This window comes from Polypterus senegalus, unplaced genomic scaffold (genome assembly GCF_016835505.1).
Source record: "Polypterus senegalus isolate Bchr_013 unplaced genomic scaffold, ASM1683550v1 scaffold_5158, whole genome shotgun sequence".
NCBI lineage: Eukaryota > Metazoa > Chordata > Cladistia > Polypteriformes > Polypteridae > Polypterus > Polypterus senegalus.
This window is the reverse complement of record NW_024383222.1, coordinates 136,031-162,027: the sequence shown is the minus strand read 5'-3', so window position 1 is coordinate 162,027 and position 25,997 is coordinate 136,031. Positions and strand designations below refer to the sequence as shown.

Below are 25,997 nucleotides of genomic sequence, written 5' to 3'. Positions count from 1 at the left end.
CACCTTCTTACACAGAGACCCATTAAAGAATTTAATTTCGACTTCAGTTTGGTAGGATGGCTGATTGACATTTTAAGAGACAGGAATGGAAAAGTGAAAGTTTATGTCTGTCTGTCTGACATGTTGTCCTCCTCCACAGGTCCCCTCATGTCTGTTCTTTCACTTCTTTTGCACTCCTCTACACTAATGATGGTCTCAGTAAATCTGAGGACAGGTTCATCTTAATTTGTGCTGACGACTCAGTGATTGCTAGCCTACTGAGTGTGAATGAAACCAGTCCTGGTCCAGTGGGAGATGACTTTGTGAACTGGTGCGATGAGTGTTTTCTACTAATATTCAAACTTAGGAGCAGCACCAGTCACCTACAAGAAACAATCACCAAAGAGCAGGCAGTGGAGATCATTGACAGTTATAAATATCTGAGGACAATCAAAGACTCACAGCTGACCTTTAAGGGATGCACAGAAGCCATTGGCAAAAGGGAAAGCAGCAGCTCTACTGTTTAAGGAAGTCAAGTCTTTGTAATGTGAGTCACTCCATGATGACACTCTTTTATAAATCTTGTATTGAGTCTTTCTGTATTTATGCACCACTAGCCAGATTTAGTAATCTTAATGTCTACAACAAAAACAGAATAAACCAAATTGGAAAATGGAGAAGTAAAATAACAAGGACTGGACAGGTCAACCTCACAGACCTCCCATAATGCTGTGTGTTTCTGCTGAGCAGTCAGTCATGAAGTTTCTGATGTTTGTTTAACTCAAATCCCTGTTTGCAGACTTACATTCAATCATTCATTCATTTTCCAGATCTGCTAATTCTGAGCTGAGTTACAGGGCAGCAATGAGCGCCCATCACACACAATGTCAGCCTTTCCTTATGAGCTCCACATTCTTGTTTATGTATTTTATTCACTTAAAAGCTTCATTTTAACAATATTATCCAACATTAACACATCACACATATTTAAATATTACAAGTCTTATGACTATATAATGGACAAAGCGCTATTGTAACAGGGCCACCAGTGTGTGCGGCGGGTGAGAGGCCTGTGGGATTATAGGAGTGGCGTTAGTAGAAATACAAAGGGACATGGCCACTGTGAATTAGACAAAGGTGTGCAGATTTGCTCAGCTGGTGTTTAACATCAGTGCAAAGTCCTCAAAGACGTGTGAGCAGACCCTCAGGGGCACTTTATTAGACTTGCCAATGTGATACCCTCAACCTTTTGCTCTGTATTAGCTGAAATTCTCTGAAGGTGTGAGCTGTACATAGAGAGCACTCAGGACTTGAACCATCATCTTAGTTCTTCAAACAATCATGAAATATTTTAAAATAATGAAGAAGAACACAGTTACATCGCAGCAACAACTGTCAAATAAATGCAAAAAAAGTAATATATAATGGAAAAAAAACTTAAGAATAATACATGTAAACATAACAGACACTTATTTGTATTGTCACACATGTGTGCCCACCTGGAGATGACCTTCCTGTCTCTGTGAGGTAAGTGATACCACTCTGAGATGAGAGGGGGCGCTCACACTGACTGTCTCTCCTTATCCACCTGCAGCTCTGAGAAGAAACCAAATGAGGGGAACTGACTCAGCCCGCAGTGCCCAGAGCTGCCCCTGTCCTTCTGGGTGGGACTCTTGAAAAGCTGCCGGCCCCCCAGAGGATGGAGTCTGCTGTTGGACCCAGAAACTCAACGTGGAGTTCATGTGCCATCAGGTTGAAAGAAACTCAAAGCAAATTTTTATATTCAAATGAAAACTTGTGTTTTGTTAGGGTCATCGTGTCCAGTTTTGTTTCGTCTCACTTCATTAAAGGGGACACCCAGTTGGTGCCCAACATTACGAAGCAACTTGTGCAGGTCTGTCCTCTAGTCACCATATAAGTAGACGAAGATTGTCTGTTTAAATTATGTGTTGTGAGATATGGCCGGCCATTCATCCCGCCAATACCCCAGGCTGCCAGATGGAGCCCTATTTGCAGCATAGAGGTGCTCGAATGCCAGCAGGAAATTATGGACAGAGGAATTATAATGTGCAGCCCTTCTGGATACCAAGGGTGCCGCCAGGAGTCGCTGCATGGAGGCCCAGGGATTTATATTTTCCATATAGCCCAGAAGTATTTCCAAGTCACGGGAACAGAAGAAATGATATACTTCCAGGCTGAAGAAAAAGAGAAGTTTTTACCTGACCCGGAAGTGCTGGATAATCACATGGACTGAGGGCTCAAACACTTCCGGGTCGAGGACTATAAAGGACTGTGGGAGATCCCAGACAATTGAGCTGAGTTGGGAGGCAGGGTGGCTAAGTGTTTGGGAGTGGAGGATTATTGATTATTGTGATTTTGTTTATTTAAAGGAGAATTGTGGAGAGGAGCGTGCTTTGTGCACATTTTATAATAATAAATAATTATTGGACTTTTACCTGGTGTCTGACGAGTGGTCTGAGGGTTCAACGAAGCAACAGAGCCCTAAACTGTCATAGTGTATTGTCCTTATTTATGTCCATTACTCTTGTTTCATATAACTATATACTTTAACCTGTTTTTACTTTTTTCTTCAATTTGTTAAAAGAGTTTTCTTTTATTTTTTGGTTTTAATTTCTTTTTATTTGTATGTATTTGCTTTACTAATTAATTTCTGTTATATATATATTCATAGAACTACTTTGAAAATAATGAAGTTAAAGCTATGGTGGCTCAGTCCACATAATTTAAAAAGTTTGGGTGTCTACTGAATGAGAAGGGGTTTAAATACATGATAATAATAATAATAATAATAATAATAATAATAATAATAATAATAATAATAATATAGAGGTATTCAACACCAAATATTACTTAAAATTAAAATTAACTGTGTTGCTGAGTGCAAAGGAACACCCATAATAGTTCAAGCTACAGGGTCCTAAAAATTTAGGGCAGTCACTAATTATAATTGCTTTTTATGTGGTATTAATTTTGTTTTGTCTAATTATTATTTTTACATTTTAATAAGCTAGAAGTGTGTGTTATAATGTAACATTATCAATGGAGTATCTCACTGACAAGCCCACTGAGGTCACCTTCCCAGAATCCTCTCAGTGTCTCTGGAAGTCTACTGCACATGATGTGTGTGTCCACCTGTTGGTCACTAAGCCCACTGACAGATATATGTCGATGTCCTGTGTAGACCTGGGGTCATGTCTTGTAGAATGATGTCGGCCTGTTCAGTCCACTTGGCTATAATGGCGGTCAATTCCTGTGTCTCCCACCTTACTGTCCACACTGCCTTCAGTCCTAATCCTCTCCTCCCTGTGACCTTCTCTTTCTGTGTATGGCTGGCTGGTCATTTCTACTGCTATTGTCCACCTTTCCTCCTTTTCTTCTGTCTGTCCACCTCTCTCTCCTTCTCCTTATCCTCAGCCTTGTCCTCCTCTTATTTGTCCTTTTCTTCATTCTGTTCATCTCCTTCTCTTGTCTCTCCTTATCTTTGCTATTCTCCTTGTCCTTATCTGTCACTCCAGTTCAGCTTTAGCTGTCCATTCCTCTTTTTCTTCTGTCACTTTAGTCGTCTCTTCTACTACCACTGACTGTATTTCTCCTCCTTATTCTACTTTAGTGATTTTTAACAAACTTTATTGAGTACATCAGAGGAGTGTAAGGAGGAAAGTGACAATGGAGGACAGGAACAAGTACAAGATTAAAATAAAGAATGAACAGCGTGGGCTTGTGAGACAAGAAATTAAACAACAGTCTTGACAGAGATGATGAGGAGAGCACCAGTGTGGTGGAGGGGCTCAGGGTCACAATGCTGTCTTTATGAATTGAATTATTAAAGGAAATCTGCAGTTGTGTCACGTCACGTCCATCTGTCTGTCTGTCCATAAGGGACACTGCAGTCTGTCCTGATTAAACACAACGTTTGTGTTGTGGGAGTGGAAAAGTCAGAGCCATAATGTGACAAGAAATAAAATTCATCACACACACACACACACACACTTGTTGTTCACTTACCTCAGTTTCTGTAATTTGCAGTTTTCACTCCTCAGCCCCTCACACAGCTGATTCACTCCTGAATCCTTAATGTCGTTGTTGCTCAGGTTCAGTTCAGTCAGTCGTGAGTGTGGAGCAGAAAGAGCTGAGGAGAGAGCTGAGCAACATCTGGAGGTGAGATGACAAACAGACAGGCTGTGGAGAAGAAGAGAGAGAAGTGAGAACATGAGGAGAGACAGACAGACAGAAGGACACACAACACAAAGGTTCAATGGCGCTTGTATTCTGACTTTTCACTGAAGTGCAGTGTGAACACGAGACCACTGCCATTCTTATAAAGTAAGGCGCTATATACCTGACAGGGTCTCCTGCCTTCACACTGGACTGACTGGTGCCAAGTCATTCAGACTGACATGTGGACATCAACACTGGATAAGAACGTCACAGACATGAGACTGACGGCGTCCTGCACTCATGTGACCAGATGGACTTGTCACAGGTGACCACGGGGTGAGGATGACAAACTGGAATTCTGGTCTGTCATTTACCACTCAGGACTGGCAGCTCTAGTGGTGACCAGCAGCAGGTCTGTTTGTCTCTGTCTTTGTTGGAGTTTTTTTTTGTGTTGTAATTAATTTTAATTATGGGTTCATTTTCTAGACAGTATTAAATGAATATATCTTTCACTGAAGTTTTATGGAGTGTCTACTTTTATTTGAGTGATTCAGTACAGCCAGGAATTTCTACTGTGATGGTACCTGCCGAGTGCAGACACACACCAGAGATTCTTCCAGAACTTTCTGCTTTGAAGTGACAGGATGAGTCTGATGAAGGTGACAAGCATAGGGCACTGAAATGTGTCAGATGTGGAGGGGCTCGTTTGAGGTAACAGATAACCCAACACATTCCACTTCGAGTGTAATAATGGCGACTTTGCAGTCCTTACGTAATCATCTTGATGAATTACAAACTAAAGCTTGTGTTCAGATAGAATACAGAGAAGCCTGCATTATGGAGACGTGGCTCTCTGAGTCCATCAGAGTCACAGAGCTCATCATTGAGATGCCATCAACACAGGTAAAGGGCCTGGTGGCGTTTGCCCATTTGTATATAAATGGGGTCTCAATCAGTAACAGTCAGTGAGTTAGGAGGGATTGTGACACCAAGGCTGTCTGATAGACATTTAAAGATTTTGGTCCAGAATGATGTTAATTTGGTGCAGGCCCAAAACATGTGGCCTAGTGAGGCTGGGACCTGATTGCAACGTTCGCAGGTTGGATCTTTCTGGACAATTTTAAACAGACAGATGCAAGTGATATATAATTTTAAGTTGAATATTTCTGTGCTTTGAGCATATGGAGCTCAGTGAATTCTCTGCATTGCTACCTTCCACTCCATTTCTTATATATTGAGTGAGAGATCCTTTTCATACTGTCTTCTTGAATCTTTGAAAGGGAGGGACTGTAAAATTGTTTTATATATTACAGAGATGGGCTGCACGTTGGCACAGTGGTAGCGCTACTGCCTCGCAGTAAGGAGACCTGGGTTCGCTTCCAGGGTGCTCCGTGCGTGGAGTTTGCATGTTCTCACCGTGTCTGCGTGGGTTTCTTCCGGTGCTCCAGTTTCCTCCCACAGTCCAAAGACATGCAGGTTAGGTGTATTGGTGATCCTAAATTGTCTCTCGTGTCTGCTGGGTGTGTGTATCTTTTGGTGGGCTGGCACCCTGCCAGGGTTTGTTCCTGCCTTGCTCCTGGTGCTGGCTAGGATTGGCAGACCCCCATGACCCTGTGTTAGAATATAGCAGGTTGGATAATGGATGGATACTGCAGAAATGTTGTGTGAGTACTCAAGACTGATCAATATTTTTCCGGCATAGAGGTAGATGGGAGGTGAGGAATATTGGGCAGGTTCTGTTTAACAAACTTTCTGATTTGAAGGTAGTGAAAGAAATGTGTTGCTGGAAAGTTAAATTTAGAGTGTAATTGTTCATTGGATGCAAAGATGTTGTATATGAACAGATCTCTAAGTGATTTAATTGCAAATGTTTTCCAGACATTAAAAACTGTGTACACTTGAAAAAGGTGGTTCTCATGCAGAGGTGCCACAGATAAAAGATTCTCTATCTTAAAATACTTCCTACATTGTATCCATATTCTGAGTGAGTGAAGTCCTCATTTCCCATCTCCTTTTCTTTCTCCCACCCTTTCTGTTTCCCATAATTCCATGATTCCTGATTAAACACAGCATTTGTACTGTGGGGTTGAGCAGTCACAGTCGTAATGTTAGAAGATATGCAATTCAACAAACACACTCTTGTTGTTCACTTACTTCAGTTTCTCTAATTTGCAGTTTTCACTCCTCAGCCCCTCACACACCTGAGCTACACCCAAATCTCCGATGTTGTTACTGTTGTTCTTGTTGCCCAGATTCAGTTCAGTCAGTCGTGAGTTTGGAGATGAAAGGACTGAGGAGAGAGCTGAGGAACATCTGGAGGTGAGACCAAAATTTGACAGGCTGTGGAGATAAAGACAGAAGTGTAAGTAACATATGTTAGTTCTCTCAGATAACACATGCAGGATGGGAGAAGAGAGGCTCATCACAATGATGACAGAGAGAACAGGAAACTGGAAACAGCGAGTAGGAAGACCAAAAACAAAATGGGTTGATGACATCAAAGAACAGCTGGGAGTAGGAAATGGGCAGCAATAAAGATGTGTAAGGAAAGAAAAGAATTCTGGGAAAACTGAAAAGCACCATAGACCTCCACAGTCCTTTGACGTATTACAGAGGGTCTCTGGATGTGTAGGATATGAAGAGGGACAGATAGACTAACAGAGAAGCCACACAACACCAGAGTAACCCAAGCAAATGTCCTGCCAGTTGTCACAAAGAATGAGACCTCACTGATTGTGCTGACCATGGCGTCCATCCATAGTGACGCACTGACCACAGCAGACGTAAGAGCATCTTGGGAATAATATAAAACGTCAAAAGAAGCAAGAAGAGCAGATGAGAAGTCTCATCAGTATATCATCTAAAATTGTCTGTTTGTCTTTCAGTTCTCTAGAAATATAAACACATATAGCCTAGGGTCTCAATAAGTGACATGGCAACTACAAGCAGAGCTGGACACTCAAGTGTGTCACTGACCTTCTCGTAGTTGAACTGAAACCCTTTTGAATCCAAGACCAATGCTGACCATAAAGGTTCTGCATGTCTGTATGTCTTTTGTTCTTCAAGTAATCCTGACTGGTGAAAGGTGGTCTCCCAAGTTACATTGTTCTCCACATGAGAGTCCTGATGGAGTTGTCACAGTTGGTGAGAAACTCAGAATTCTGTCTGTCATTCACCAACCAGGACATGAGGTCACTTTAACTGTCAAGATGCCACCCAGATTAGATAATGAGAACACTATTGTGACACCTCGATTAGACTAGACTAGACCTGTGTTTTATATCAATGACATAATGCACAGTGAGGACACGATTGACATGTGACACTTCTGTTCTCAGCCATTCAGACCACACTTACTGACTGGTGCCATTGATCAGCTGACTTCCATCTACTAAAGGCCTCAGTGGTGTTGAGTTCAGTTTTCTTAATCTTTCTACAGATGGTCAGCATCCCAAAGCCCAGCACAGAGATGGTGTGAGGGTCTCTTTGTCTGAGTAGACAGTGAAGTGACCCCCATGACTGCTGACCACTGCTGTCCATTCCCAGCTCTGCACATTCAGCTGAAGAGATTTGCTCAAATGAATGAGTGCTGTGCTGACATCGTCATCTGCTGGCAAGGACTGGAACTACACAGCACTTCATCACATGACTAGACAGGTTGCGGGGGGGGTTGTGTCACATGACTGCCATCTTTGTGTCCTCACTGTTTGAATTTCTCACAGCTGATTATTTCTTCAGGAATGACTTTTGTCTTTTCTCGGATGTCTTTTTCAGTAAATTATCGTGCTCAGGACAATGGACAGAAAGTGAGAGAACTAAATATGACAGGCGCTTTATGAACTTTTACACACAATATAAATATTCAGATACAATGTTAAAAAATATTAAATCAATAGACATGGGTTCAAGTTCTGAATGTATACCAAAGGCCATTGGTCACAGAGAATTCATACATTTGATGTCATTTGATAAACACAGGAGACAAATGAAGAACAAGAGTCACCTGACAGTGAAGGAGCAGCACAAACACAATGTCAGTGAGAAGTCACGTCAGTAGTCATCATCATCATCATGATGATGATTATTATTATTATTATTATTATTATTATTATTATTATTACTCTTGGCTCTGTGATGGAGGACGTACTTTCCCATATGACAGTTCAAGTGTGTTTGTCCAGGATGTCTTAAAAAAATCCCTGAGTATCTGACAACACGCCATCAGTCAGTCCTGCAGGCTGGTATTCCTCAAAGCACGTTTATGAAATCAAGACTTAGTTGATGACGTCATATTTGAAGAGGCTTTGTTTTCCAATCGAGGTTCAGTCAGTTCCACAAACGCCAAACGTTTCCAGTTAACTCAAGACCAGAGGTGTAAAATCATGAAGTACGACTACTTTGTTACTTTACTTAAGTTCATTTTTCAGCTATTTGTATTTTACTTGAGTAAATTTCATTCATAGCTGCTTGTATTTTTACCTCACAACATTTTAAAGGTCAAATAGTGTACTTTTTACTTTGTTACATTCTCCAGCAACTCCTAGCTACTTGTTACACAGACTAAACTATTATTATTATTATCCAATCAGGGGTGCTGTATATAATTCAAAAATAAACTCTTTGGAGTGCCTTCCTCAGCTCATTCATTCTCATGCTTTCCCATTCACCACTAAGACATGGAATCTGGTTGTGCATTCTCCCCACAGTCGTATTTGAACACTTCACGCAAAGATGTACAATTCAAAAGTGATTTGTATATAATGCAGTGCCTGCTGTGGAAGACTTGGGTTCAAGTAAGATCCTGTGGCCTAAGAGGGTGACATGAGTGTCCCTGAGCCTGGATGCTATGGTTCTGTTGTACCAGGAGTGCCAATAAAAGAGATGTCAGCTTTTCTATCTATCTATCTATCTATCTATCTATCTATCTATCTATCTATCTATCTATCTATCTATCTATCTATCTATCTATCTATCTATCTATCTACATGTAACCTTAGGTAATATTGCAGAGCGTAATAATGATAATAATAATCATGCTATTACATAAAAATGAAGTTTCTATTGTGGTTACTGAGGTAGCTGAATATCACAAGTTGCAGGTAAATTAAAATGCCCACTTGACATGAGAGATGGTGTGATGGGTCCTCGTAGTCAAACCGCTCTTTAATGACCCTTGTTTGCATCTCAAATAAAGACATCATGGTGATAATCGATTCAGGAGCAGCACGGATGTTTATGAGCTCCTCTTTAGTGAAACAACTGTAAATAAAAACTGTTCATTTACATTTAAACCTCTAGTGTTGTCTGTGGACAGTGAGCCCACTTGGAAATCATCAAAGTCCACTTAAACTACAATAAGAAAAATAATTATGAAACTCGAAACTTCTTCATGTCGCAATCATCTCAGATGTCCAGAATTACTAGCACATCAACCAATATTGAACTGAATTATTAGCAGGGTTCCATTACCTAAAGAGAAGATTTATGCTTTATCTAAACCAGAGGGAGAAGATATGGAATATTATAGAAAAGAGAATTTAGAAAAGGATGTTATGTTGCAGGTCAAATTGACACATTTTAAAGTTACAAAATCTAAAAAAGTAGTTAAAAATATTTTTCAGTATGAAACTTCTTCTTATTGACTTAATAAGTGTAATCAACATATAAAATGAAAATGGATCATTTCACATCATTGCAACCCCTTGCATGTTTATATTACACAGATACTATTCAGGTCAATTTGACCCAGCAGTCAAAGTGTCAAATGCTATTTGTTTCTTTACATCTGTGAGACATATTTTACCCCAATTACACACACACACAGACCCTCTTTCTATTTGATTGACCTCATCTGTAAAGTGTGAGAATGCAGATGTTGTTATGACTTTTGATCTTTTTCTGCTCCTGTAGCCAAACTCCATTACATTGAATGGACACTTGGCAGGTGAGGAGCAAAACACATAAAGATTCTCTGTAAGGGAGTCCTACCAACATTACACTCTGCAGCTACATATGATATCCTCCTCTCTGTCAGAGCTTTACAGAATGAGCAGCAGAAGTAAACAGGTGACAGCCCTGGAGGCTCTGGAACTCATCTTAGATTATGACAGTGAAATTGAGGAGGATGTGTCTGGAGATGAAGACCATATTGAGGCCAATTCCGAGTCTGATGATTCTGATTATGAACCAAATGCGGAAACTGCTATTCATATTCCTCCAAGCAAGACGTTCACATCAAAAATGGTGAAATACAGAGGTTTTCATCCCCAAATATACGTCAGGCAAAACTGTCTGCAGAAAACATAATATAGACAGTGCCAGGGCCCACTAGGATGGCAGTGACTGTGACAGACAGACATCAAGTCAGCTTTTGAGCTGGTCATGCCCAACTCAATACAGAAAATCATTCTCGAAATGACTCATCTAGAAGAAAGGCACATTTTGGGGAGAATTGGAAGAAGCTGGAGAAAATGCATTTATTATACATGCATATTTGGGGTCCTCATCCTGGCTGGCGTCTATAAGTCAACTGATGAATCAACAACCAGTCTGTGGGATGCAGAGACAGGCAGGCCCTATTTTATGTGCCACATTGTCTCTGGAGACGTTTTATATTTTCTCCTGAGTAATCCAATTTGATAATCGAGAGATAAGCTGGCAGCTATTAGGACAGTGTGGGACAAGTGGCTAGAGCAGCTTCCACTACTCTATAACCCTGGGACATAATGTCACAGTGGATGAAAGGCTAGTGGCATTCAGAGGTCGCTGCCCTTTTAGGCAATATATGCCCTCCAAAAATACGGCATAATAATCTGGGCAGCATGTAATGCAAACACCAGCAATGCATTGAACTTGCAGGTTTACACTGGAAAGCTGGTTGGAGGACCCCAGAGAAGAATCAGGGTACAAGGGTCGTGCTTGATATGGCTTGATATCTCAGGGGCCACAACATAACCTGCGACATTTTGTTCACAAGCTACAACTTGGGTCAGCAGCTCACAATGGTTGGAATGGTCTGAAAGAACAAGGCTGAACTCCCTGATGAACTGCTGGTAATCAAGAACAGGAACCCTCAGTCTTCCATGTTTGGCTTCAAAGACACCATAGCGCTAGTGTCTTACTGGCCCAAAAGGGGAAAAATGTTGTGCTCATGAGCACTTTGCACAAGAAAGCTGAAATGAACACACAAAAGAACCAGAAACCATCAATGCCACCCTCTTATAAAGTCACAGGGTCCTATAGCACCAAGCGAATGGCTAAGCGCTGGTCTTTAACAACATGATTGATGTATCAGCTGTCAGGGATGCCAGGGCACGACCCGGCGGGACGCCGTGAGGGACCGGATGTGGGTCTGTGCCCACCCTGGATCACGTGGGGCCGCCTTCTTGGTTGCTTTGGGGCCATGGGTTGAGGGCATGGAAGGCCCACCCTGCAGGGGCCCGTGGTCACCGCCAGGAGGCGCCCCAATGCCTTGGGACCTGTTACCCCAGCACTTCCGCCACACCCGGAAGAGCTGGGGAGAATTAGAAGGACACCCGGAGAGCTGCCGGGATACTGCCGGCACTTCCGCCATGCTGGGACGTGGCCAACGGGGAGTGTCGGGAACCACCTGGAGCTCATCCAGGAGCATATAAAGGGGCCTTCTCCCTCCCGAGAGGCATTTTGTGGCCAGGACTGTGTGTTTAGGGTTTGTGCACTAATTGAACTGGGTCTGAGTGACCTTATTATTGTATATAGTGTAAATAATAAACGTGTGGTGGTGACAAACAACATGTCTGCCTGTCTGTGTCCGGGTCGGCTCCACACAGCCTACAACACATTTGTCATTTGGACGGAGATCTTTCCTGAGTGCAATGTGTCAAAGCCATACAAGAGGGGCATCTCCCTTGAGGAGCTGGGAAGGCGCTTGTGGTACTGCATGTACAACAGAGGCAGCACAGGACAAGGACCCCAGCTGCTGCAGCTACAGTGAGGGAGATCCAGGAGAGGACTTCACCAAGTACACCAGTGAGTGAGCTGTGCGTGTGTGTGTGTGTGTGAGCATGTTGTGTCTTGGGATCAGCTGAAAAACAAAGCAATCATCGTTCTCTTTTGTTCTAGGTTGCTGCTTGAGGAAGAGGGAAGGGGAAGAGGTGCCAGGTCTACAGGCCATCTGATGATGTCAAAATGAGCAGGACCTGAGTGAAATGTGCAAAATTCATTTGCATAAAGCCCACTGTGTTGACATGTCCCTCATGTGCTGTGGAGATGCACACACACACACACACACACTGCTTGTTCGTTTCCACCTATTCATTTTGTGTATTTCTGGTTCTAAGCATTGCAAAGTGTTTACTATCATGACGTGGTGACGTGTTTCTTATGTACTGTGGAGACTCACAGACGCACATACACACGCGCTGGCGTGTTCATATTGCTAATCTCTTATGTTGTTCAATTCTGGTTCAAACACAGTGCTTAAATAAAGTTTGCTTTCAATACAAATCCCTTCTTCAGGCAAGATGCAATTACATCTTGGCCTGAGTTGCTTCAAAAGCTTGCATATTGTAATCTTTTTAGTTAGTCAAAAAATATGTCATTTTGCTTGGCTTTTCTCTACATTCATAATGGCTAACACGGTACAACACCCTAATACTATCTGCATATAGAGAAATTTTCTGTTCCAGTCCTTCTCTGATAATCCCATTTATCTGATCAGCATTTCGACAGTGAACCGCTAGTGGTTCAGTGGCAATTGAAATAGCAGTGGTGACAAGGGGCATTCTTGTCTGGTACCATGTCCTAGTTTAAAGTAGTCTGAACAAATGTTATTAATACAAACTTTAGCTTCGGAATTGGTACACAATAGTTTGATCCATGCACAAATATTCGGACCAAACCCAAATTTCTCCAATGTAGTGAAAAGGTAGTTCCAGTCAATCATATCAAATGCTTTTCTGCATCCAACGATAATAATATCTCTTGGGTGATTGATTTTGCAGGTGAATATATTACATTAAACAAGAGTACAATTTGTTGTAAAAAAAGAAAACATATTGGTCTGTAGCCATGTAATAATTATAATGAACTAAATCAAATTACAGATAAAAGTAATTATCCCATTCCCTCATCTCTGTCATATTGAATCAAGTAACTTGTTCTACTAAATTTACTGAATTTCATTTAAGAAGTGATTATTTTATTGACAGCAAGGAGGAAGATGAATGTTAAACCATTTGGAATTCTACCAGTGGGCACAATGAAAACAGGATAATGCCCTTTGTGTGAGCTGACAACCCAGCGGCATTTCATTCATCTGTGAAGGACATTTTAAGGTTATGTTAGGAATTGATGTGTTAGGATAGACAGATCAAACTTTGATATTCTTGAAAAACATAAAATCACACATTAAAAATGTAAAGGATGTTCTCTCAGACTCAGAACAACAAACATCCCTTTGTGTAATGAGAAAAAATTTCAAAGGGAACAGGTCATCTTTCTTGGGTCTAAAGTGTTACACAAAAGTTTATCTTTGGACATCAATAACGTTTCAGCCATCCTGAATTGGAGTCCTCCACAAAATGTTATAAAAATCCCACAGTTTGTCAGCTTGGTGAATTCCTATTATCACTTCATGAATATCTTTAGTGCTGTTATCTCACCAATTACCAGTTGTAGCCCACCAGGCTGGCACTGCCAGTTTATCCCAACACAGACACACAGGACACAAGTTCATGGCACACAAGTTTTATTTTTCTTTTTCTTTGTTCGAAACACTTTCCCCATTCCCCATAAGTATAACACAGTGCCAGCACAAGCACAGCACAATACCTCAAGGCTCTTTCTTCACTCTTTTCCTTCTCCTCATTCACTCCTCGGATCAAGCTTTGCCTCCCTCCTCCCAACTCTGGCTCCCTGAGTAGTGGCTGCTGGCTCCTTTTATAGCGCACCCAGAATGCTCCAGGTGCTTGATTACTCGTTTCCGGCAGCACCTCTGGGTGTAGTGGAAGAACTGCCCATAAGGGCTCAGCAGCTCCTACTGCAGTACCCCTGGCGGCCTGCGGGTCCCAACAGGGATGCACCAAACTCCAACTCCCATGAAACCCTGCAGGAGTCCGAGGCACTGCTGCAACCCAGGGGGTTACCATCTAGTGTCTCAGGGAGGTAACACTCTGGCTACGAGCCCTGGCCGCATGTTACACAGTCCACTAATAAACTCCTTGATATTTGTGTGAAATCCTGAAGCTCAAGAAGCCTTTGATTGTTTAAAGATGTCTCTTTTGCTCCTGTTCTGAGCTATCCTGACATGGCGCTATAATTCACTAGTGAAGCAGACACATCTGAAATAGAAGTGCGTGGGATTCTGTCACAAAACATTCAGACACAAGTCATGTTCACCTTTGGACATATTTTTCATGAAAACTGAAAATAATTCTAATGTAGTAAAGCAGAAACTGTTGGCCATGACAGTTGTCCCTTGAGGAGTGTCACCATTGGTGTGAAGGTGCTGTGTGTCCTTTTATTATACACGGTCGTTTTGTCTTGGTAATGGGAAATATTTTTCTCTACTTTCCCTTTTGTATTAGTAACGTGTAGCCTTTATCACAATGCCTCCAATATCCCAGACTTACCACTGTTTATAAGGTACTAGGCTGACCCGCCTTTTAAGGCGACCGACTTTTAAGTTGACCACTTCTTAAGGCAATTCAATATGAAGATCAATTTGATATTTGATACAAACTCATTAATTTGGTTATATTGCATTTGAGCGGTATTACTTTAATACTCGTAGTTTCTGTTATTTTTGTGATGAAATTTAAACTTTTTTCTATATTGAGGTCGCCCTTTTGAACCCCTGATATTTACTACGCGGTGAGGCATTTGTACTCCATCAACGTTAATTATTTCCAGAGACATAATTTTGTCTATTTTTCCAGCGCATCGCACAAAAGCAAGGAACGATGGGAGCACCAGAAGCTGCAAGTAGTAAGTCTATGATAAACAGAATACCGCCACGCTTTCCACTCATGGGACGGAAGGACAATCCCGACCGCTTATATAGTAAGAAAGAAGAAGAAGATATCGCACAGTCTGGAGTAGAAAATCATCTTTACCTGGAAAAACGAAACTACAAATCCCATCGTGCATTGCAAAATGGACGGGTGTGTGAGAAACTCAGCGCCTGCGTAGCACTCACGGACGGAAGGACAATCTATACATCTATAACCTCAGGCAATTAGGTGTAGTAAAAGACAAGCAAGAGTTAAGTTACACTTTAAATAATGTATTATTGATAATATTCATAAATAATAACAATATTCAAATTATATGCAAGTGAAAACTGGCAACCATACAACCTGATAAATTCTGGTGATTAGAGTCAGGCAAATAGACTTGTTAGTTACTTTAAATGTCTCTAGTTAAGTCTTCATTTGTGGTCAGCTTTCTTCAGAACAGGCCACATGCCTGTCTTAATGTGGCTGCCAAGTTGTGTTCTTCATTGTGTTGTCCTTTTCAGTTCATGGCGTGAGATGCTATTTCATCAGTTTGGTAAGAAAGAGAGCTGGGTAAAGCAAGCAATTTATAGATCTTCTGTCCAACCCCTACAGCCAATATGGAGTCCTGGTACTTAAAGGCTTCTGATACAAGCCAATTCCATACCGCAATACTTCAGACCAATAAAGTACAGAACATCTTCATACCTGCCCCAAAACCATCTGTTAAGGTGACACTTGCCAGCTCGGTAGATTGTCTTTCCTGTGGAGGCTGACTGAGAGAACCCTGCTGAGAATCACTGGCCAAACGTGTTTTAGGCATTTCTCCCAACCCTGTCGTAAATTTCACTATCCTGAATTAGTCCTGGAGGGGTGGTAAAATGAATTCTTCCCATTAATGAAATACTAATATTACATTGCTTTGCCTAAGTTACAAATAAAGACATACAAAATGTTTATTATCTTGTATGCAAAATTTCACACCACAACAACGCTGATCATAAAAACTTAGAGGATTTAAAATGCTAAATGATTAAACAGCACAAGCAAGTGTGATTTCTGCATTACATGTCACACAGTTTAGAAAAATAGAAAAGCAGATACTTTATTAAGAACTAGCAAAATACCTGCTTCGCAGGAGAAGTAGTGTTTTAAAGAAGTTATGAAAAGAAAAGAAAACATTTTAAAAATAATATAACATGATTGTCAATGTAATTGTTTTGTGACTGTTATGAGTGTTGCTGTCATCAAGGATTTGATTATCATTATTTCTTTCAATCAGGTTCGTATTTGGAGGATGTGTTGTGTTCAAGTTACATTTCGTGTTTGTCAACCGTTGTAAAGATAACAGGTTTCATTCATCGAAGTGTTCACTACCCAAATTCGGTACTCATGAACCTAAGATGTTTAACAGGCATTCCCGGTATTAAGTTGTGGATTTGCCTACGAATATTTAGCGGCAGCGTGTCTATGAACTTAATTTAAACTTAAGCCTTACACCTTGCTTTCCTATTGATATGTCTGCAAAGGCTTGTTCAGCTTCAGATGGTTGTTCGTTTCTAACTGCATCAATAAACAGCTCGTCTTTCTCTTTATTTGAGACATCACACACTGCATGCACGGGTTTACCTTTCCCAGTCCTGCAAACTTCAGCGAAGTGGTTCAATTTACCACATTTTTACACTGTCTTCCTTTAGCTGGACATTGACTTTTTCCACCGTGTGCTTTGTTTCCACAGTAGCTGCACTTATGAATATGCTTGTATGCGTCACCTGCTTCGTATTCTTTTGCTGCCTTCTCAATTGTGTAATGCATTTTGTGTGCAGCGCTTTTGGAGCTCTTGCTTGTTGTCTACGTACTGCATTCAGTCAGTTCATGTGAGCCGTTCGGAGTACATGCATCGAAGGTTCTCAGCTGTGCTTGTGCTATCTCGCATGCATCTTGCATGTCCACGGCTTTATTTAATGTTAGTTCAGACCTGGCACTTAAACGCTTGTCTCAAGACTTCGCTGAGTTTGTGCCAAACACTAGTCTATCCCTGACCATCTCATTTTCGTTTGCATAAGCACAGTCCTTCATCAGCAATTTTAACTCCATTACAAAGTGATCAAAAGTCTCGTTTATACCCCGCGCCATCTCATTAAACTTGTATCTCGTTAGTATCGTATTAATAATAATAAATTACATTTATATAGCGCTTTTCTCAGTACTCAAAGCGCTATCCACACAGGGAGGAACCGGGAAGCTAACCCACAATCTTCCACAGTCTCCTTACTGCAAAGCAGCAGCACTACCACTGCGCCACCTGTGAGGACTTAGACATGACAAATGCCTCAAAATTGTCATAATAAGTTTTCAGTACCTTGGCTTCCTCCTGGGTGAGAGTCCATGTGTTAAAAATGTCTTTTCCTTTTTCCCCAGTCCACGGGAACAGGTAGCTGCATTTCTTACTCTCGTCTTTGCCTTTAGTGCCCCAGAAAACATCAGCTCCACCTGCTGTCGGAACTTTTCCATTCTTCGGCAGGTTAAGAAAATCCCAGTCAATTCGTGATGAGGGAACTCCAACAAAATCCATGACTGTCCTCTATTCTGACACCATGTCTTGTTTTCACAAATTGTGAAAAATGAAATGATGGTGAGACTTTTTTAAAGTATGCAGGGGAACTTTATCTATTACAGCTTTTACATTCACGGCATCCGTGCTCTAAATTAACTTCCATAATAGTAACCTTGAGGTCCCTTTTTCTGGTGCCTTCCTGATGACATAGGTGCCTAAACCATGCCTGATAATAATACATTTCGATGATATATAAATATTACAGTGATCACATCGATAAACATCTTACCACCCAAATCGCTACTCGTGAATCTAAGATGTTTAACAGGCATTCCTAGTTTTAACTTTTGATTTGCCTGCGAATATTTAGCGGCAGTTTGTCTATTGGATTGCTGCTGACGGACGGCCTTATATGGGTAGGCAGCCAACTACGTGGGAGGTGTTGGGATGGGGATACAACGCCGCCTCACACGGTGACCAAGCTGCAGGCTATGGCCGTATATATGTACGCAAGTAGGATTCAGTTATGACCGTATGAGTAGAATTTCAAAATGAAACCTGCTTAACTTTTTAAGTAAGCTGTAATGAATGAGCCTGCCAAATTTCAGCCTTCTACCTACATGGGAAGTTGGAGAATTAGTTATGAGTCAGTGAGTCAGTCAGTCAGTGAGGGCTTTGCCTTTTATTAGTATAGATTATGACGGAGTGACCAGAGTGACAGGGGAGCACAAGGTGAGTGTGACAGGAAATGTTTCTTTTAAATGTCCACAAGAAACACAAGTGTGAGGTACAAACACAAGAGAGCGTCACTTCACACTCTACAGTACCTCAGTGACACGTCACCTTCCAGGAATTCTTCTCAGTGTCTCTGGACATGTCACATAATTTGTGTAGGCCTATTGGTGTCTAAGCCCTCTGACTATTTCAGTGCACCTCCTCAACAGATCTATGGCCTTTGTCTTGTTTTACTGACTATTTTTGATAGAAAGTGACCTTCATAGAAGACTCGCCAGTAATGATGGACACCTGCAGAGTTGTCTGTCTACCTGTGGTCACCTCCTGTGTCTCACTTTACTGTGCACACTCACTTAAATTCTAATCGTTTTGACTCTCCTCCTGTGACTTTTCATGTTGTTATTGACTGGCTGATCTCTGTTTCATGTCTCATTTTACTTCTCTTTTCTCTTATATCTGTTTCTCTCCTTCTCTTGCTCTCCTATTCTTTAATGTCCCACTCTGTCTGTTCCTATTTGTCACCTCAGTCCAGCTCCAGTTGTCGCCTCCTCTTTGTCCATTTTCACTCTGGTCACTTCTACTGCCCCCTGACCCTCCATCTTATTCTGGTTTAGTGACTTTAAAAACTTTAGTAAGGAGATCAGAGGAGTTTTATGAATTGAACAGGTGACAATGGATGCATTATTTTTCAGCATGGGTTCTTCTCCTGGCTGGGATTCAAAGGCCACCTTTTTGTTTATTTTGTTATGTTTTAATTATTGATTATTTGGTTTCTTTATCTTTAAAATTGTTTGCTACACTCCATGTGTTTTATAAGTGGCCCTCTAAGATTCAGGGTTACCTGCCCATTACCGTCAAGGTGAAGACAGAAGAAAACCTGCAGTCCCCTATGGTTCATTGTGAATATGTGGAACATAAAGAGTCAGAAAAAGAAAATTTAACAAACACACACAGACACAAACACCCACTTGTTGTTCACTTACTTCAGTTTCTCTAATTTGCAGTTTTCACTCCTCAGCCCCTCACACAGCTGATTCACTCCTGAGTCCCCAGGTTCTCATTGTTGCTCAGGTTCAGTTCAGTCAGTCGTGAGTGTGGAGAAGAAAGAGCTGAGAAGAGAGCTGAGCAGCATGTGGGGGTGAGATGACATGAAGACAGGCTGTGGAGAAGAAGAGAGAGAAGTGAGGATATATGGACAGACTGACCTTCCGGGGTCTAATTAAGTGAGATGATGACTAAAATCAGAGCTGGATGCTCAGGTTGTCACTGAACAGCAGGCTGCTGCTAGCATTTGAACCGAAATACAATTTGAACTCACACACCAATGCTGCCCTTCAAGGCGCTATATACCTGAAGCATCTTCTTTCTGACAGGTTACCCTGAGTGATGAAAGGATGTCAGCCGTCACGCTGGACAGAAGTCTCACATGGCAGGACTGACCTTCTCCTCCACTTAAGTGTTCAGATGCCAAACTCATATTTCTGTCCATCATTCAGGACTCAGGGTGAGGACTCAACTGAAATGATTGACAGGAGGCCATTTACAAATGTCAGCCTCTTTAGATGTTCAGTGACAGCAGCTGTAAATCGGTCAGCCTTTATTTTATAGAGCGCTAGTCACAAACTAACAACACAAACAAGAGGAGAAATAAACACAACGAGCCCAAAGATAAATAAGTGACAAGGGAGAGGTGATGGGACACGGGAGGACATGACAGTCCAGTCCAGTAGGGACACACAGAGGGTCACTGTTGATGCTCCACTCTGTCCAGTCATCTTCTCTAAGGCCTATCAGCCACCTGAGCTCAATTGACAAACTCCACTTAGCCAGCTGGTGACACAGGTTCAAGGTGACGGGCTTGTTGTGTCATAGCGAGGGTCTCTCTCAATACCACTGAACACACCAGCTGTCACAGACATGGTGGACCGAAGAGCTTTGGTGGTCAGTAAAGAGTTTGGACCCTGGACAGGCCTCCACTCTTCATGGCCACTTAAGCACAAATTAAAAAAATGAAATAATAAGACAGTATAAAATATTAAGACATAGCAAAATCAAAATGAAATGAAAAATAAAATGTGTTTGAGTGTCACTGTGACAAAGTGGACAAATGCACACAGTTTACAAATTAGAATTTGTGTGCAAATATTGATAAAGACATTCCAGATAAAAAATATGAAAAGACACAAAGCCATCCCCTTTATTTTATATAGTGCCTTTTCAATCCAAAGTTACTTTACATGTCTAACTCTCTCCTTGTATTCTTACTGTGAGCACAGACAGGTGAAGTGACTCACTCAGGGTCACACAGCATGTGACAGGAAGGAACTGAATCTGCGTCACTGGGATGTCAAGTGTGGCACCCCAGCCACTGGGCCAGGGAACTGGGAATCAGGATTGGCCAAAATGACAGAGGAGGCGGACATGAGCTGTCAGTCAGCCTGAGAAGGTGTGAAGAGACATGAACAGGACAGTAGCACAGCAGTTAGACACACATCAGGGACCAGGGTGAAAATCTGAGCACATGGCTGAGCTACCTGCTCTTGGTGCTGATTCTCTGTTCATTTTAATGCTGTTAAGTCTTTAAAAGTGTTAGCTGACTTCACATTTTTAAGTCAAGTACTCAAAGACGTGGTGATAATCAACTTCTAAAGTAAAATGTGTACAAATGAGTGTGACATACTGTATAAGTGACCAGGGCCACAAATCAAATGTCATTGGACAAACTCTAAAGTGTCGCAGATCTCCAAGGACACACTGAGCTGAGTTTCTGTGCTTGTCTAACACCAGCCAAAGACGAGGTCAGCTGACAAATCAGCACCGTATTTCCGACCTTCGTAAAAGGAGTGAGTTATTTCAAGACTTATCTTTAACGCTGATTTCATATTGTTATTGCCAGGTAGTATGGTTAAGGCGCTTGTCATTATGCTGGCACTTACAATCGTGGGGTAAAAGGAATAGAAACATGGTAAGTCACTCTCTCTCCACAAGCTCCCTCATTTTGATCCTCAAATGAGGTCAGACCACCCTTCACAGAGTCCCAGTCAGACATGCTGACACAGGGCACATCCAACACAAAACAAACCCTCTCAGCAGTGTTGTATGGATGTCACTGGGATATCTTATGATAGTACAATCCAGAAATAATGAGGGACTGATGTTAAACAGTCTCCTGTGAGAAGAAGAAACAAAATGAGCAACCAAGTAGTTCTGTTCAAATGCAATAGATACTTTTGTGTAATGATGTGTTTTATAAGCATTATACAGAGTGTCTATTCGCTTTATCTTCCACCTCTGTAGTGTCACCAAAAGCACCTGGAGTTAAAATTGTTTCATTCACTACAAGCCCCTATATGCACTTGTGCTAAATCTTCTGTCACTTTCAGTTAATTAATGGTTGTGCATAAGCACGTATATTTAATACAATAGACTACAATATAGTAACTGAAAAGTGTTTAAAATGTTAAAACTGCATTATATTAAAGATCAGCCAAGCCATAAGCAGATGCCTTCTTGCATATAAAACACACAACATGACTTCTGTTCACATTTTAAAGGATGTCACAATCAGTGTTTTACCTAATTAACTTCTACTTTGGGAGAACTAAAGATACTGAATTGGCCCAAGACTGTTACTTTTACTGTTGCTGGAAACAAGAAGTGAGATCTAATTTCAGCTTTGTGTAAGTGCTGTTTGATGCTGTAGAATGAAGCTCAGTTAGTAGTCACCATCCAGGGGAAGAACATGGAAGTGATGCAGAGTTACAAGGACCTGGGGTCCACATAAACAACAAACTGGAATTTTCTGACCACACAGTGGCGCTGAACAAGAAGGGCCAGAGCAGACTGAACTTGCTAAGGAGATTTGGGTCTTCTGATGCATGAAGCAAGCTGCTGGAAATGTCCTACCAGTGCATGGCAGGTAGTGTGGTGTTCTACACTGAGGTCTCCTGGGGAAACAACCTGAGGACAAAAACAAAAGACCTGAAGAGACTTGTAAGGAAAGCCTAGTCTATAACAGGGCCAACACTGGACACACTGGAAGCTGTTCTGGAAAAGAGGATGGAGGCAAAATTGGATGTCATCATGAAAATACTCTCCATCCCATCTAGGAGGAGTACTCTTGAATACTTTTAGCCAAAGGCTCATTCCACCAAAGTGAGCTAAAAAGCACCTCTGCAGGTCTTTTCTGCCTGCTACTGTCAGGCAGTTCAGTGCTTTCATCTGATATTCATTAAATTTTTATTTAATAATTTAATGTTTCCGCTGCTCTATGTATTTGAATTTCCCATTGGATTAATAAAGTTTATCTAATCTAATCTAAATCCATCTCATTTTTCAAATAATCACCTCCAAACAACAGATTGGTAAATTTTATCCCATATGTTGCCAAATCTGACAGTCAAGCTTCTCAGCTTTGAGGCATTTGATCCATGTTTATCATAAGCAGTTGAGATCTCAGTGTCAGATTTAACATCTTCTGCTATTATTTTTGAAAATAATTCAGCTACAGATTTAACTGGGATAGAACTTTCATGCTTTTCAGGAAGCCCTTTGATTCTGCTGTTGTTTCTTCCATATCTGTCTTCAAACTCTACTAGTTTATCACAAAGCACTTTGCTTTTGGATTCTACAACAGGTTTTTTTAATTGTATTGAATTTTTAAAATCAAATAGCACTCCATACACATAACTCAAGTTATAAAAAAGAAAAAAAAAAAAAAAAAGGTTCAAAACAAATCAACTCCCACCCTGTGAAAGAGAGTTAGGCCAGCAGTGTAAAACTTTATGCTGATAAAGACAAATGAATAGATAAAATAATAAATTATCCATCATTCCATCCATCCTCTTCTGCTTATCCGAGGGGCGAGCAGCTTGAGCAGAGATACCCAGACTTCCCTCTCCCCAGCCACTTCTTCTAGCTCTTCAAGGCTAATCCCAAGGCGTTCCCAGGCCAGCCGGGAGACATAGTTCATACAGCATGTCCTGGGTCTTCCTCCTGGCCTCCTCCCGGTTGGACGTGCCCAGAACACCTCACCAGGGTGGCGTCCAGGAGACATCCTGATCAGATGCCCAAGCCACCTCATGTGACTCCTCTTGATGCGGAGGAGCAGCGGCTCTACTCTGAGCCCCTCCCGCATGACTGAGCTTCTCACCCTATCTTTAAGGGAAAGCCCAGACACCCTGCGGAGGAAACTCATTTCAGCCGCTTGTATTCGCGATATCGTTCTTTCGGTCACTACCCATAGCTCATGACCATAGGTGAGTGTAGGAACGTAGATCGACTGGTAAATTGAAAGCTTTGCCTTAGGGCTCAGCTCCTTTTCACCACAACAGACCGATGCAGAGCCTGCATCACTGTGGACGCCGCACCGATCTGCCTGTCAATCTCACGATCCATTCTTCCCTCACTTGTGAACAAGACCCCGAGATGCTTGAACTCCTCCACTTGGGGCAGGATCTCTCCCTCAACCCTGAGAGGGCACTCCACCCTTTTCCGGCTGAGGACCATGCTCGGATTTGGAGGTGCTCATTCCCATCCCAGCCTCTTCACACTCAGCTGCGAACTGATCCAGAGAGAGCTGAAGATCACGTCCTGATGAAGCAAACAGGACAACATCATCTGCAAAAAGCAGTGACCCAATCCTGAGTCCACCAAACCGGATCCCTCAACACCCTGGCTGCGCCTAGAAATTCTGTCCATAAAAGTTATGAACAGAATCAGTGACAAAGGGCAGCACTGGCAGAGTCCAACTCTCACTGGAAACGGGCTCGACTTACTGTCGGCAATGCGGACAAAGCTCTGATACTGGTTGTACAGGGACCAAACAGCTCTTATCAGGGGGTTCGGTATCCCATACTCCAGGAGCACCCCCCACAGGATTCCCCGAGGGACGCGGTCGAACGCCTTTTCCAAGTCCACAAAACACATTTTGACAGTTTGGTCGAACTCCCATGCACCCTCCAGGATTCTGCTAAGGGTGTAGAAATGGTCCACTGTTCCGTGCCCAGGACGAAAACCACACTGTTCCTCCTGAATCTGAGGTTCGACTATCCGATGGACCCTCCTCTCCAGAACCTCCGAATAGACTTTTCCAGGGAGGCTGAGGAGTGTGATCCCTCTGTAGTTGAAACGCACCCTCCGTCCCCTTTTAAAGAGTGGGACCACCACCCCGGTCTGCCAATCCAGGAGCACTGTCCCCGATGTCCATGCGATGTTGCAGAGACGTGTCAACCAAGACAGTCCTACAACATCCAGAGCCTTGAGGAACTCTGGGCGTATCTCATCCACCCCTGGGGCCCTGCCACAGATGGGGAGCCCACCTTGAGTCCCCAGGCTCTGCTTCCTCATTGGAAGGCATGTTAGTGGGATTGAGGAGGTCTTCGAAGTACTCCCCCCACCGACCCACAACGTTCCGAGTTGAGGTCAGCAGCGCACCATCCCCACCATATACAGTGTTGACACTGCACTGCTTCCCCTCGTGAGACGAATCTCCTCGAAGCCATCCAAAGTCGTTCTCCATAGCCTCCCAAACTCCTTCCATGCCTGAGTTTTGCCTCAGCAACCATCGGCCGCATTTCGATTGGCCTGTCGGTACCTAGTAGCTGCCTCCAGAGTGCCACAGAATAAAAGGGTCTGGTAGGACTCTTTCTTCAGCTTGACGGCATCCCACACGCCAGTGTCCACTAACGGGTTCGGGGATTGCCGCCATGACAGGCACCGATCACCTTACGGCCACAGCTCCGGTCAGCCGCCTCAACAATAGAGGCACGGAACATGGCCCATTCGGACTCAATGTCCCCCACCTCCCTCGGGACGTTTTTGAAGTTCTGCCGGAGGTGGGAGTTGAAGCTACTTCTGACAGGGGACTCTGCCAGCCGTTCCCAGCAGACCCTCACAACACGTTTGGGCCTACCAGGCCTGACTGGCATCCTCCCCCACCATCGAAGCCAACTCACCACCAGGTGGTGATCAGTTGACAGCTCTGCCCCTCTCTTCACCGAGTGTCCAAGACATGTGGCCGCAAGTCCAACGACACGACCACAAAGTCAATCATCGAACTGAGGCCAAGGGTGTCCTGGTGCCACGTGCACATATGAACACCCTATGCTTGAACATGGTGTTCGTTATGGACAATCCGTGATGAGCACAGAAGTCCAATAACAAAACACCGCTCGGGTTCAGATCGAGGAGGCCATTTCTTCCAGTCATGCCCTTCCAATTCTCACTGTCATTGCCCACATAAGCATTGAAGTCTCCCAGCAGTACGAGGGAGTCCCAAAGGCATGCCCTCTAGCACCCCCTCAGGGACTCTAAAAGGGTGGGTACTCAAAACTGCTGTTCAGCCATACGCACAAACAACAGTTAGGACCCGTCCCCCCACCCTCTCGTCCACCAGGTTAAACCCCATTGTACAGGCTCCAAGTTGGGCGGCAATAAGTTTGCTCACACCCGCTCAGTGCCTCTCACCGGTGGCAACTCCAGAGTGGTAGAGAGTTCAGCCCCTTTCAACGAGATTGGTTCCAGAGTCCAAGGTGTGCATTGAGGTGAGCCCAACTATATCTAGCCGAACCTCT

General features: G+C 42.7%; 1 long non-coding RNA gene across 1 annotated transcript in view; it reads right to left on the bottom strand.

Annotated features, from left to right (window-relative positions):
• LOC120521453 overlaps window positions 1-4,149 on the bottom strand; it is a 40,619-nt gene extending 36,470 nt beyond the window's left edge. Inside the window, exon 1 of the long non-coding RNA XR_005632131.1 lies at window positions 4,006-4,149. This is a non-coding gene — a long non-coding RNA (uncharacterized LOC120521453). The remainder of the gene's footprint in view (window positions 1-4,005) is intronic.
• Between the last annotated feature and the right edge of the window lie 21,848 nt (window positions 4,150-25,997).